Genomic DNA, 14,538 nt, shown 5'->3' on the forward strand with positions numbered 1-14,538 from the left:
GAAGCCAGGCCATTCGGATAAGTGGACAGAGGCAGGAAATGCAGCTAGAAACCACAATAACTGAGGGGAGGTTTTGAGGAGTGGAGGGTGGGAGCCTGGAGGGCAGTCATCTAGACTGTCAGATTCTTCTCAAGGTCAAGTGCTTCAAATAGGTGAGGTTTCGCTAGACTCCATCACACATCCCAAGGCCAAATGGCCTGAGGGCAGACTTACAAATTCCAACAGTCATTTTAGAAGCTCTGATTTAAGCTCTCTCTCCTTTGTTGAGAACCCAAGTGCTAAAGCCTTCATGGCAATTAAACTTCTTGAGGTTGAGCATTAACAAAGCTGGGTTGCCTCCAGACTCCCTTCCTTGCCTCTCATCCTCCCTTCCTCCCCTTGGCATTGGGCAAGGCTGAAACCTGATAAAATGATCCCTTTCTCATCGCCTGCCTGGATCTCGCTGGCCAGGCTTCCTGCAGCTGTGCTCCAAGATCAGCATTTCAGTCATCGCTCCCTAATCGCTTCATCTCTCCCTACTCCAGGGGGACGTGAATTCCTCCCCTCGCTCACATGCCCCACTTCAAGCCATCTGCACACACTACAGGATACTTGCCACCTGACATCTTGATGTTCAAAGCTATCCAAATCCTTCAAAATCTCACTGCTTGTGCTGTGTATGCCCTCAGAGCATGAGACAGAAAGCAGCCCTCTCATCTCATCTTAAATGTTCCATACAGATTCTAGGGACCTGGTCTGTCACAAGATTGGCTTGGTCAAACATCAGACTTTTTTTTTTTTTTACTATTTTCTCATTGATTTCCAAATCCTTGTCCCTTAGTGAGTATTCCAGATCCCTTCTTAAAATCCTATTCTCATTCATGTCTTTATTGCTTACTTAATTCCGAGAGGCTTCCTGAGGTTTACGGACTGTTTTATTTTTGGCTGTATCCCTAACACCCAGTGCAGTACCTGCCCCATCAGAAGTGCTCAATACATGCTTGTGAAGTGAGGGCCCGCCTGCATGGATAAGCCGTCTGACACTGCTGTGACAAGCAGTATCTCCTGTAGAAACTAAGCATCGTGAAAGCAGAATTCTGATAAGGGTTCTCCTGTTTGGACATCACTGCTGCAGCTGCTGCTAAGTCACTTCAGTCATGTCCGACTCTGTGCGACCCCATAGACGGCAGCCCACCAGGCTCCCCCGTCCCTGGGATTCTCCAGGCAAGAACACTGGAGTGGGTTGCCATTACCTTCTCCAGTGCAGGAAAGTGAAAAGTGAAGTCGCTCAGTCGCTCAGTTGTGTCCGACTCTTAGCGACCGCATGGACTGCAGCCCACCAGGCTCCTCCGTCCATGGGATTTTCCACACAAGAGTACTGAGTGGGTTGCCATTTCCTTCTCCAATGCATGAAAGTGAAAAGTGAAAGTGAAGTCGCTCAGTTGTGTCCGACTCGCAGCGACCCCATGGGCTGCAGCCTACCAGGCTCCTCTGTCCATGGGATTTTCCAGGCAAGAGTACTGTAGTGGGGTGCCGTTGCCTTCTCCCTTGGATGTCACTAGGGGACCCTCTATTACAGATTTATAATTATAATGACATCCAATAGCATTTTTATTGTAGAACTTCTAAAGAGGGCAAAGGAATTGAGACCATTTGAAACTTCACTCTGAAATGAGAATCACTGACAGCTGACTGTAAAATAAACTTAAGCCTAATTACATGTTGTGAACTATACAGCGATACTGTGGGATTCTGACGTTACTTTCCGATCACTCCTCACCAAGGATTGGGGAAAAACCATTAAGGAAATGTCCCTGTTTTCAGCTGGTCTGGGTTTATTGTCTGTGTACCACTCACGGAGCCTCTCCCTCCAGCTTCCAGGCTGCTTCTGCCCCTCACTGTGTGGTCTAGGGAAGTTCCACTCCCTGCAGCAGGATCAGGACTTGTGTCACTGCAGAGACTTCTTATATTCTGCTTGAAATCCTACACAATCCAGATTTTAAATTAAAAAGGGGAAAGTGGAAAGATTTGGATAGAGGTTCACAGAATACCATCACTGAAAGAGACACACAGCATCACTGAGTCCAAGGATCATACGGTTTTCTTCCTCAGGTGTCCTGCCAACCAGTGCTGTGTCCAGGCTTTGCCAGAAAGAACGCAGTGACCATTTGGTGATCTGACCACAGGCACAGGATGAGAGTGACATTGTCGCATATCTGGCTCCTTGCAGAAAGTGAGGGGAGTCATGTGGGTGAAGGGAGGGCGGGATTCAAAAATAGCCCTGATGTTTCAGGAAAGTGGAGACACGGTGGCAGAAATAGTATCCTTTTATTCAGTATCAAATGACGTTCAAATCACTTTCATTCCAGCAAGACTAGTAGCACAGTGAAAAATAGTGGCATGAATGCCACCTGGCTGGTAGGGAGCAAAACAGTCTCAAATCCAAACTTCCGTCAAACAGCTACAGCAGCAGCTCGGCTGGTTTTCAGCTCATGAGTGTTGGCGGGAGCATGAGGCAATGGCGGAGCAGCGAAGACCCTCGTCCCTTGGACCAGGTACATCCAACTTCATGGAGCAGACGTGTCAGGAGAATCTCAGCTCTAAACTGATTTCTGCAGGCCTCTCTCAGCTTCAGGAGAAGGTAAGTTGCCATCCCATGAGGGAGAGCAAGTCAACTTGCATCTGGGGACACAAAATGCTGTGAAGTTGAAAAAAAAAGTTGTAATTTAAAGAAAAGGGGATAACACTTTGATGAGATAGTGACAAACACATGCATATGAGCCGCAGAGAGTTATAAATGAGCCTGGAGGGCTGCAGTCCATGGGGTCTCGAGGAGGCGGACACAGCTGAGCGACTTCACTTTCACTTTTCACTTTCATGCATTGGAGAAGGAAATGGCAACCCACTCCAGTGTTCTTGCCTGGAGAATCCCAGGGACGGGGGAGCCTGGTGGGCTGCCGTCTATGGGGTCGCACAGAGTCGGACACGACTGACTCGACTTAGCAGCAGCAGCAACAAAAATAAACCAATGGGATTACAAAGGGGATAGTACAACCTGCAAATTGTCTGGTGCTCTGGATTTTTGATGCTAGAAGTGAAACACAAAATTCGCAAGTTTAAAATTCCAAACCTAAAATTAGAATGTTCAACTATAGAGACTGGGTAAATAAAGGATTGTGTACTTAATGACTGTTACGCACCTGTTAAATATCATGATTATTAAGAATGAAGAACCACAGGAAATGCTTGTGATGACTTCAAGTGAAACCACAAATTTTTAAACTTGGGAAATGTGTTTACAACTAGGAAGAAAAGTGGTTCACTGGAAAAAGTCCTCTTTATGCCTTTATAGAGTAAGAAAGGGTTAATGTTACAGATTATGTGTAGTTGCATACATTATTATAGCTCTCTCCTGTTTTCATCTGTCCATCAAGCATCAAAATAATTACAATATTTGTGCTCAAGAGCTGTAACATGGGTGGTTTTCCTTTTGTTAGTTTTATTACATCATTCCTCCTAGTTTATTGCAGCAATATTAGAAAAGTGATAAAAGTAAAATAAAAACATTTATAATTCTACCCTGGAGAGAGAACACTTTGGTGTTTCCTTTCTAGGCATTTTCATATACAGATAGATTCATAAGTACATTTATTGTATAAAATTAGAGTCATACTCTACATCTGGTGAACATCTATAACCACTGACCTCACGCTGGCTGGTACTGTTGTCGCAATGGGGAAGCCTCCTCCCTCCTCTGGGTGGAAGTTCATGGGCAGTCAGATCACAGAGTAGTTTGTAACCCAATCAAGTCCTGCATGGTGCTTTACAAAATGTTAAACCTGAAACTGAAATAATGTGTAATCTTCTCATTTTCCACAGACGTAGCCCCTCCCCTGATAATCTGATGCACAATTTGCTTTTGTCCTAGAAAAAAACAGCAAAGGGCAGAATGGCTCATCGAATCCCATGCCCTTGCCAAATGGTGTGTGGACAAGAAAATGTCAAGTGGTCCTGCTAGAGGCACCCGACCAAGAATGGCACCCCCGGGGAGGAGGAGGGGGTGTCTGCCAGGTCCCCCCAACCTCCTGGTGCCCAGACATCATCCACCCTCTCCATGCCTGGGCTGTGTGCCCCTCACAGAGGGGAGGGAGGCTCCAGAGCTCTTGGATGCTGCTGTCACAGAAAAGGGAAAGACACAGTGAAGACTCTGGTGAGGAGCTGCCACTCCCCCTGTGTTTGCAAGGCATCCAGTCTCTGGGGCTGTGAGCTACTAGAGGCCTCTTCCTGTTCATGTTGTTGTTTACTTGCTAAATCAGATCCTACTCTTTTGCGACCCCATGAACTATAGCCCACCAGGCTCCTCTGTTCGTGGGATTTCCCAGGCAATCCTACTGGAGTGGGTTGCCATTTCCTTCTCCAGAGGATCTTCCTACCTCAGGGATCAAACCCCTGTCTCTTGCATTGTAGGCAGATTCTTTTCCACTGAGCCACCTGGGAAGCCATTAGTTTCCTGGAGCAGCCGCAAGTACCACAAACCAACAAAAACAGGAATTTCTTGTCTCACTATTCTGGAGACTAGAAATTGGAAGTCCAGGTGTGAAGCTTCTAGGGGAGGATCCTTCCTTGCCTCCTGCTTTTGGAAGCCCCAGCCGTCCCTTGGCTTATGGCAGCATAACTCAGAGCTCTGCCCCTGTCTTCACGTGGCTGTCTTCCCTCTGTCTGTCTTCACAGGATGTTCTCCAGAGTGCGCCTCTCAGTCTCTCTCTTGCTGTAAGGACATCTGTCATACTGCACCAGGACGCACCCTAATGACTGCATCTTAACCTGTTTATGTCTGTGCAGACCCTATTTCCCAATGTTAGAGTCCAAGCTCGCTCTGCTCACTGCAGGACACCGAGGGACGAGGCGCTGGTGCAAAGAATACGACCAGTGGCAGTCTAATGTCCCAAACTAACCATATGATCAGGGTCTGGGTGCCAGGTTCTTTTATAGATCAGAGATGGGGGGAGGTGAGGAAACAATGTAAAAAGGCCATTCGTCTTGCATATATCTCCTAGAATAGTCTAAGGCAGGGGATGTTTTAACTTCTTCCTGTCAGCTACAGGTGGACAGGGTCCTGAACAAAGGCTCTTTAGTTTAACAGTCAGGCAGAGGGGCAAGATTCTCTGAGGCAGGCCATTATGTGCTGACAAAGGTCATATTGTCAAAGGTATGGTTTTTTTGGTAGTTATGTACTGACTTAAAGAAGGCTGAGCGCCAAAGAATTGATGCTTTCAAACTGTGGTGCTGGAGAAGACTCTTGAGGGTCCCTTGGACAGCAAGGAGATCAAACCAGTCAATCCTAAAGGTAACCAACACTGAATATTCATTAGAAGGTCTGATGCTGAAGCTGAAGTTCCAATACTTTGGCTACCTGATGTGAAGAGTTGATTCACTGGAAAAGACCCTGATGCTGGGAAAGATTGCAGGCAGAAGGAGAAGGGGGTGACAGGATGAGATGGTTGAATGGCATCGTTGACTCAATGGACATGAGTTTGAGCAAACTCCCAGAGATAGTGAAGGATAGGGAAGCCTGGTGTGCTGCAGTCCATGGGGTCACAAAGAGTCAGACATAACTGAGCAATTGAACAGTAGAACACCAACAATATAAAAAAAGCCATAAAAAGTAAGTCAAAGAAACAGTTTCAACATGAAGTCAAAATTGACTTTTTCCTGCAACACCAATAAAGAGACTGGGGTTTAGAACCATGACATTTCTTTTTTAGGGACCACCATCCTCTTTCACTATTTAGGTATCAGATCAGATCAGTCGCTCAGTCGTGTCTGACTCTTTGAGACCCCATGAATCTAAGCACGCCAGGCCTCCCTGTCCATCACCAACTCCCGGAGTTCACTCAGACTCACATCCATCGAGTCAGTGATGCCATCCAGCCATTTCATCCTCTGTCGTCCCCTTCTCCTCCTGCCCCCAATCCCTCCTGTCATCAGAGTCTTTTCCAATGAGTCAGCTCTTCGCATGAGGTGGCCAAAGTACTGGAGTTTCAGCTTTAGCATCATTCCTTCCAAAGAAACCCCAGGGCTGATCTTCAGAATGGACTGGTTGGATCTCCTTGCAGTCCAAGGGACTCTCAAGAGTCTTCTCCAACACCACAGTTCAAAAGCATCAATTCTTTGGTGCTCAGCCTTCTTCACAGTCCAACTCTTACATCCATACATGACCACAGGAAAAACCATAGCCTTGACTAGACGAAACTTTGTTGGCAAAGTAACGTCTCTGCTTTTGAATATGCTATCTAGGTTGGTCATAACTTTCCTTCCAAGGAGTAAGCGTCTTTTAATTTCATGGCTGCAGTCACCATCTGTAGTGATTTTGGAGCCCAGAAAAATAAAGTCTGACACTGTTTCCACTATTTTCCATCTATTTCCCATGAAGTGATGGGACCAGATGCCATGATCTTCATTTTCTGAATGTTGAGCTTTAAGCCAACTTTTTCACTCTCCTCTTGCACTTTCATCAAGAGGCTTTTTAGTTCCTCTTCACTTTCTGCCATAAGGGTGGTGTCATCTGCATATCTGAGGTTATTGATATTTCTCCTGGCAATCTTGATTCCAGCTTGTGTTTCTTCCAGTCCAGCGTATACCTGGAGTGAGTTATTAAATAAATAGGACAGGTTGAGTATCTAACATTCCTACAACTCTGCTTCCTAACACACCTCTTACTCAAAATCTTTTTGGTGTCTTTATGACAATTACAGCTTTAGAAAGGTCATTCAACTCCTCTGGGCCTTGTGCTGTGCTTAGTCCCTCAGTTGTGTCTGATTCTTTGAGATCCCATGGACTGTAGCCCTCCAGGCTCCTCTGTCCCTGGGGATTCTCCAGGCAAGGATACTGGAGTGGGTAGCTTATCCCTTCTCCAGGGGAACTTCCCAACCCAGGAATTGAACTGGGGTCTCCTGCATTGCAGGCAGATTCTTTGCCAGCTGCTGCTGCTAAGTCACTTCAGTTGTGTCCAACTCTGTGCAACCCCATAGACGGCAGCCCACCAGGCTCCCCTGTCTCTGGGATTCTCCAGGCAAGAACACTGGAGTGGGTTGCCATTTCCTTCTCCAAAGCATGAAAGTGAAAAGTGAAAGTGAAGTCACTCAGTCGTGTCCGACTCTTATCGACCCCATGGACTGCAGCCTACCAGGCTCCTCCATCCATGGGATTTTCCAGGCAAGAGTACTGGAGTGGGGTGCCATTGCCTTCTCCCCTTTGCCAGCTGAGCTACCATTTAATGAGCCTTTGAAGGTGTCAGCCTTGACACTGGTGGGAACTAAGTGTTGTTTTGATGACTATGAATGACCCAGGAATGCCAGTCTTTCTCCTAACTTCTGCAGGTGACTCACACGTGTTGCTTCTCAGGTACAGTTAAAGGCTACTTGCCAGGAATTCTAAAAAAATTTGGTATTCATAAGCCAAAATTAGTGTCCACAGGGTTCACCAAGGATTCAAATTTGTCATTCCATGCTATATACAGGCAGGATTCCTCCAGATTTTGGAAGGAGACTTTTTGGTTAGTTGCTTGGCATTTGTTTTGAGTTGTTGTGGTTTCCAATAGCTGTTATTCATACATTGTATTTATAAATTGCTATGGTTTTATGCCTTCATCATCCATTTTAGTCTGATAAGAGGCTTTGGGTTTGTCCTGTGGTGAGTATTTTGGTCCTATAAATTGTTCATCATTCAGATGTGGGTATAAATGAATGTAATTAAGGAAGTAATCCCATACAGATCCCAATTGCTTGACGAGATGGATGTACAGTCCCTTACAGCTTGCTTGGATCGTAGAGTGACGAGCCATTCCAGTCAGCCCAGGACTGAGAGAGTTGCCAGGATGTGGAACTTCCAACACTAACATTGGGAAAATCCGGGCAACCTGGCACCACTGGTCACACTCTCATGTAGGGACACTGGCTTAGTGGCTTGCTTGCCTGTGGTTTTATGCTGCTCTAGTAACTTGCATCTCACAGTTGAGGTTAGTGTAATAAAATGGAGTAGGGTTATTTTTGAGACTGGAGAGCACTCACCACGTGAAGCCCAGTGTACGCCAGGCTCTTCTTTAACACAGACGGGAAGTGAGTCCAATGTCCCATGTTCAGCAAGTTCAGTGCAGCAAATTCAGTGGGCTCCTCTATGACTCTCACTGTCCTCCCTAGAAGCTCATTGCCCCAATTATGCAAGAGAGGCATGGAACAAATAGGCGTGAACTGGGAGTTCTTTGGAGTCGCCCAAGGGCGTACAGTCAAAAAAGTTTAGGACCCCCTGGGTAAGGGACGCAGAGTAATGCTCCTCCTGCTGCCACTCCACCGCAGCCTCGGGTTGCAGATCCACCTCGACTTAGCTCAAGGTTCTCGACAGATGCAGAGGGAGGACCACGGCCTTGTGAGCTTCCCTGCAGATGTGACCGAGAATTACCCAAAGCAAGGGTAATTCTTGCCCCCTTAGGAAGATTTTAAAGCTTAGCCTCCCTGGAGAGTATCCAGCACCCATCCTCTGTTTTATGGGAAGCGGGGCGCGGGGAGAGAGCTGCTATTTACTGGTATGTCACCTTCAGCACGGCAGAGCTCAGATAAGGGGCTTTTTGCTTCTGACTTAATTTACGTTCATCCTCACAGCAGCTCTATGAAGTGTGATTGACCTGACTTTGTAGATGAGGAATCTACTGTCTTGGCCCGATGTACCTCAAACCCTGGGGTCACAAAGAACCCAGGGCTCCACTTGCTTGAGCAGAGATTGCTCTCAAACTGTGAAAGGAGCAGAAGACTTAAAAAGCCCAAACAAACAGGTTGACAATATGAAATAAAACCAACACGTACTCAGCCTGGCATGAAAGCTGCTGAGGGGCCCGTCCTTATAACTCACTGCCTACGCTCGCTTCACCCCAAGTACTGGGTGGCTCCTCCCTTACTGTTTTGGTTGCATTTAGGGCTCCCTTGGCTCCTGGGGCATCGTGGCCACCATAAAAGGTGGCTGCTTCCCCCAGCCCCAACATACATCTCTTCTCAGTTTGGAATGTCTTTTCAAATACAAATATTTCTCTGCCCTACATTTCTGGAGGACGTGTCCTTAAGTGCGGGTAGGTGACTGTGTTGTGACCTGATTCCTGCTCAGCTGTAAGGTTTTTCTGTCTCCTGCCAGGGGACAGATATTCAGCATTCCAGACAGGGCTAGTGGTGGGACTGCTATTTATTTAACTGCTAATCCCACTTATGTGAAATTAATTTACTCTACCATTATAACTCACCTTGCTTCCTGCCTTGAAGGGCTCCTGTAATTTATACCTGACTGCTTCTCTGTGCCCTACTTCCTGGGCTGAGGCTTGGGAGCTGGGTCTTGGGGTGACTCATGTTAGGAGGTGGTTTATACAGGAGAGAGGTTTCCTCATTATAGACTGAGGAGGGTTAGTGGTGTTGGGTTTTTTTTCTCCTAATAAACGGTTCCCCTTTAGGTCACCCCTTTCCAAGGAAGTTTGTTTACTATTATTAAACTTCCCAACTCCAAATACAGGCTGCTCCAGTTTAGACAGTGTGCAGATGACTCTCTGCCTTCTCTAGGACAAACCCAGCCCCTGGGTTCTCACCCACCTCCATCCTTGAAATGCAAGTCGGTTGCACCGTCCCAAAACAGGTGTTCAACGACTGATGCGTCCGGGCTGCTTCTGGAATAAAGGGCTTATGGGCCCACTGCTTACCAGGTTTTACAAACATCTCTACAAAGTAGGGGATTCCCATAAAGGCCAGGGTCTCTCCCTTTTCTTGTGGCAGGGGTGAGCAAGGAAGCATTGGCATTGAGGCTACTGGTGACAGGTCTCTTCTATCCAGACCAGAAGGATCCCTGCTGGCCTCCTGTGGACACCCCCACATTGAGCTCCTGCTCTGAGCAGACAGCAGGGGTAGTGGTCTGAAGCTCTGATTCTAACCTTCTGGAGACACTGTCCTATTCCTAACTCACTTCCATTTCAGTTGGGTGGCTTTGAAGAAGCCAAGAGAAGGCAGCCTATAAGCTAGCCTCGGAGGGTTTCTGCCAACACTGTGAATGTGGTGCCTTAAACAAATGAAGAGTTTGTGACCTTCCAACTCGTATACAATCCCCAGTGTCCTCTCGGATTAACTCTATGTTGGCTGTGGAATGAAGCCAACCTTCAGCCAGGTTTGAGCCTTTTGTTCTGCCTACTTCCCATCCTTGTGTGTATGTGTGTGTGTGTGTGTGTGTGTGTGTTCTCAGTTGTTCAGTTGTGTCCAACATTTTGTGACCCCATGGACTGTAGCCCACCAGGCTCCCTCTGTCCATGGGATTTCCCAGGCAAGAATACAGGAGTGGGTTGCCATTTCCAATTCCAGGTGATTTTCCCAACCCAGGGATTGAACCCGTGTCTCTTGTATCTCCTGCAAGCAGATTCTTTGGCGCTGAGCCATCAGGAAAGCCATATATTTTAGTACACACACCAATTTAAAAGCACATTCAAAATTATCCTGAGCTCTCTGCCCATTGCTAACTCCCTGCCTTTGCTGCCTGGTGCCCTGGAGGAACTAGAAAGCCCTCTTCATCCTTTTCACCCAGTAAGTCTGGAGTGATCTGACTCTAGCTCAGGAAGTCTCTGCTGGAAGAAATACTCTGTGACCTTATGTACTCACAGGCAGTTTGTGTCTCCATCAGGTTCTATGAGTATGCTCTGTACAGATTCGTCTGGCCCTGGAGATGTTAATCCTGACATAAGTGTTCTCTGCCTCCCCCAACTATCCTGTGGATGCTGTGAGACGAGGGACCTCACATTCATGCAGAACCCTTCACAGCAGAAGGCCAGTAATGAGTGGAACTTGAGGATAACACAACCAGTTATCTACTAGTTGCATCCAGAGTGTAGCTTCTTGTTTTGAAAGTGAGTTTTGGTGTCTTAAAGACCTCACTTCTAATTTTGACTGTGTCAACTCTTGAGCTTTATGACCTTCGGCAAGCTATTTAACTTCATTGGGCTATTTCTCACCTGTGAAAACAGACACCCAGGGTAATTGGCTTCTTGGTTTGTTGTGAATTTAAACAAAGTAACACGTGAGATGGCTGGATGGCATCACTGACATGATGGACGTGTGTCTGAGTGAACTCCGGGAGTTGGTGATGGACAAGGAGGCCCGGCGTGGTGCGATTCATGGGGTCGCAAAGAGTCGGACACGACTGAGCGACTGAACTGAACTGAACACATGTGAAAGGCATGGCTGGTGCGTTGGCTGGCACCGAATCAGGTCTCAATAAACAGCAGCCATTATTATTACCTGGTTCTTTTTTGGTCTGGTGCCCAGGTATCCCTGCTACAGTAAAACTCAACAAATAGTGAATTAATGGTGATCTTGGTTTTAGGGGAGGCATTGCAGAGGCAACATTGAAGTGAGGCTTGGAGATCCAATAAGGAGAGAAATTAGAGGTAAACCTATTTCTCAACCGCCTGCAGTCAGACTAGTTCTTAGCTGATTCTCCAGATATTGCAGTGTTTTTCCAGAGGCAGGTGAAGAGTGACTGTATGTGACTCTGAAGATCTGTATTTGTCACCTGACCTTGAAAGTAACAAACAAACCCCGAGGAAGGTAGCTCTGATTACAGTCATGGACTTGGAAGAGCTCTTTCAAGGCAGATTGATTCATTGGACCTGAAATACAGCTCAGCAGCCCACACAGAGACTCCATCTTTGGCAAACTGCCCTGCCTATTTCTTTCTCTCTTGCCCTGATAAATTGATCTGCGTGTGTGAGTTGGTGCTTCATTGTTGAGGGGGGTGTGTGTGTGCTGTCCCAGGATGGAAGGTCCTGGCTTGGGGGCCCTCTGTCTAGGCGATTTTCAAACCTGACACTAGAAGTTCTCCTACTCCATTTCTTCATGTAGTGGCTTTAATTTCATTCCTCTTGTGGGTCCAGAATGTTCCAGAGTGCCTCTCAGTCTGTCTGAACCTTCTGAGTGCAGTAACATGTCATTTTGCAAGGCAGGAAGAAATCTAGTCTCTGCTGTGTGCCTTACACCAGGGAAAAGATCATTATCCCCATTAGTCAAAAGAAACTGAGACTCAGAGGAGTTAAGGAGTTTTCCCAAGGTCAGCTGGTAGTAGAACCAGCGTCCATACCCCCGGCGTTTCTGAGAAATGACCTCAGTGACGGCAGACTCCAGGCTTAGCCCTGCGGCAAACAGATGACCAGTTGTTAGTGCTTTAGTGCTGTGGCATGTGGCTCTAGATTGTTCATTCTCAGTGCTGAACAGGATTCCCTTGAATGAATATGCTATAACTTGCTTACATGTTAATGGGCACTGAGTTGCCACCAGTTTGGAGGTATCACAAATAGTGCTGCTATGAGCAGTGTATTATGTATCTTTCGGTGAACGCTTGTAAGCACTTTTGTCTGATACATACTTGGGAGTATCACTGTTGGGTTGTAGGGTGGGTGTGTTTCTATGGGCTGTGTTTATATATAGAATCTTCACATCCCCTCTGTGAGGAAGGCATTGTCAGCCCCTTTACGCATGCCAGCCTTTGAGCCAGACCTGCACTTCCTCCAGAGCTCCTGAGAGATCAGGCAGAAGCAAAGGCCCAGTGGAGGAAGTGTAGGTCTGGTTCTAATGCTTTTTCACTATTGACAACCCTCTTTATTACTTTTTCTTAAGAGACTCGTTATTTTGGAAGATTTCTACACAGCAAGCTACCAAGTGACTGTCACTTGCTCACTATCTGATCTGGAACCAGAGATCAAATTGCCAACATCCATTGGATCATCAAAAAAGTAAGAGAGTTCCAGGAAAACATCTATTTCTGCTTTATTGACTATGCCAAAGCCTTTGACTGTGTGGATCACAATAAACTGTGGAAAATTCTTTAAGAGATGGGGATACCAGATCACCTGACCTGCCTCTTGAGAAACCTGTATGCAGGTCAGGAAGCAATAGTTAGAACTGGAGCTGGAACAACAGACTGGTTCTAAATTGAGAAAGGAGTACACCAAGGCTGTATATTGTCACCCTGCTTATTTAACTATATGCAGAGTACATCATGAGAAACGCTGGGCTGGAAGAAGCACAAGCTGGAATCAAGATTGCCAGGAGAAATATCAATAACCTCAGATATGCAGATGACACCACCCTTATGGCAGAAAGTGAAGAAGAACTAAAGAGCTTCTTGATGAAAGTGAAAGAGGAGAGTGAAAAAGTTGGCTTAAAGCTCAATATTCAGAAAACTAAGATCATGGCATCCAGCCTCATCACTTCATGGCAAATAGATGGGGAAACAGTGGCTGACTTTATTTTGGGGGGCTCCAAAATCACTGCAGATGGTGACTGTAGCCATGAAATTAAAAGACACTTATTCCTTGGAAGGAAAGTTATAACCAACCTAGACAGCATATTAAGAAGCAGAGACATTACTTTGCCAACAAAGGTCCATCTGGTCAAGGCTATGGTTTTGCCAGTAGTCACATATGGATGTGAGAGTTGGACTATAAAGAAAGCTGAGTGCCAAAGAACTGATGCTTTTGAACTGTGGTGTTGGAGAAGACTCTTGAGAGTCCCTTGGACTGCAAGGAGATCCAACCAGTCCATCCTAAAGGAGATCAGTCCTGGGTGTTCACTGGAAGGACTGATGTTGAAGCTGAAACTCCAATACTTTGGCCATCTGATGCAAAGAACTGACTCATTTGAAAAGACCCTGATGCTGGGAAAGATTGAAGGCAGGAGGAGAAGGGGATGACAGAGGATGAGATGGTTGGATGGCATCACCAACTCAATGGACATGAGTTTGGGTAGACTCTGGGAGTTGGTGATGAACAGGGAGGCCTGGTGTGCTGCAGTCCATGGGGTCACAAAGAGTCGGACATGACTGAGCAACTGAACTGAATCGAACTGAAGATAGGTCACATGTAAGTAGAAAGGAACTTTCTAAGCTGCCACCATGTGGCCAGAAAGACTTCAGGCTATTGCTGACATATGAGTGTCTCAGGTCTTTCCCCTTTGTCTGCTTCTATTTTTCTCCATCTCTGTCTCTCTTTCTCTATCTCTCTAACTATATGTGTATGTATGATATACATACCATTCATACATCTCCCATATACATATATCTCATAGATAAATATATGGTGGCTTAGATGGTAAAGAACCTGCCTGCAATGCAGGAGACTCTGGTTTGATCCCTGGGTGGGGAAGACCCCTTGGAGAAGGGATTGGCTACTCACTCCAGTATTCTTGCCTGGAGAATTCCATGGACAGAGTAGCCTGGTGGGCTATGGTGCACAAAGAGTTGGATACAACTCAGCAACCAACACTTTCACTTTCCTATATATTAGAGAGTGACAGTAAGATGTCTATCTTTATATCTTTATAATATGAAAAAATTGGGATTCCACTGTATCTTACTTTAAAAAAAAATTATTTTCATTTATTTGGCTGTGCTGGGTATTAGTTGCAGCATGTGGGATCTAGTTACCTGACCAGGGATTTAACCTAGGCCCCTGTACTGGGGGCACAGAGCCTTAGCCACTGGAGCACCAGG

The sequence above is a fragment of the Bison bison genome, unplaced genomic scaffold, assembly GCF_000754665.1.
Source record: "Bison bison bison isolate TAMUID 2011002044 unplaced genomic scaffold, Bison_UMD1.0 scf7180017862979, whole genome shotgun sequence".
NCBI classification, from domain to species: Eukaryota; Metazoa; Chordata; class Mammalia; order Artiodactyla; family Bovidae; genus Bison; species Bison bison.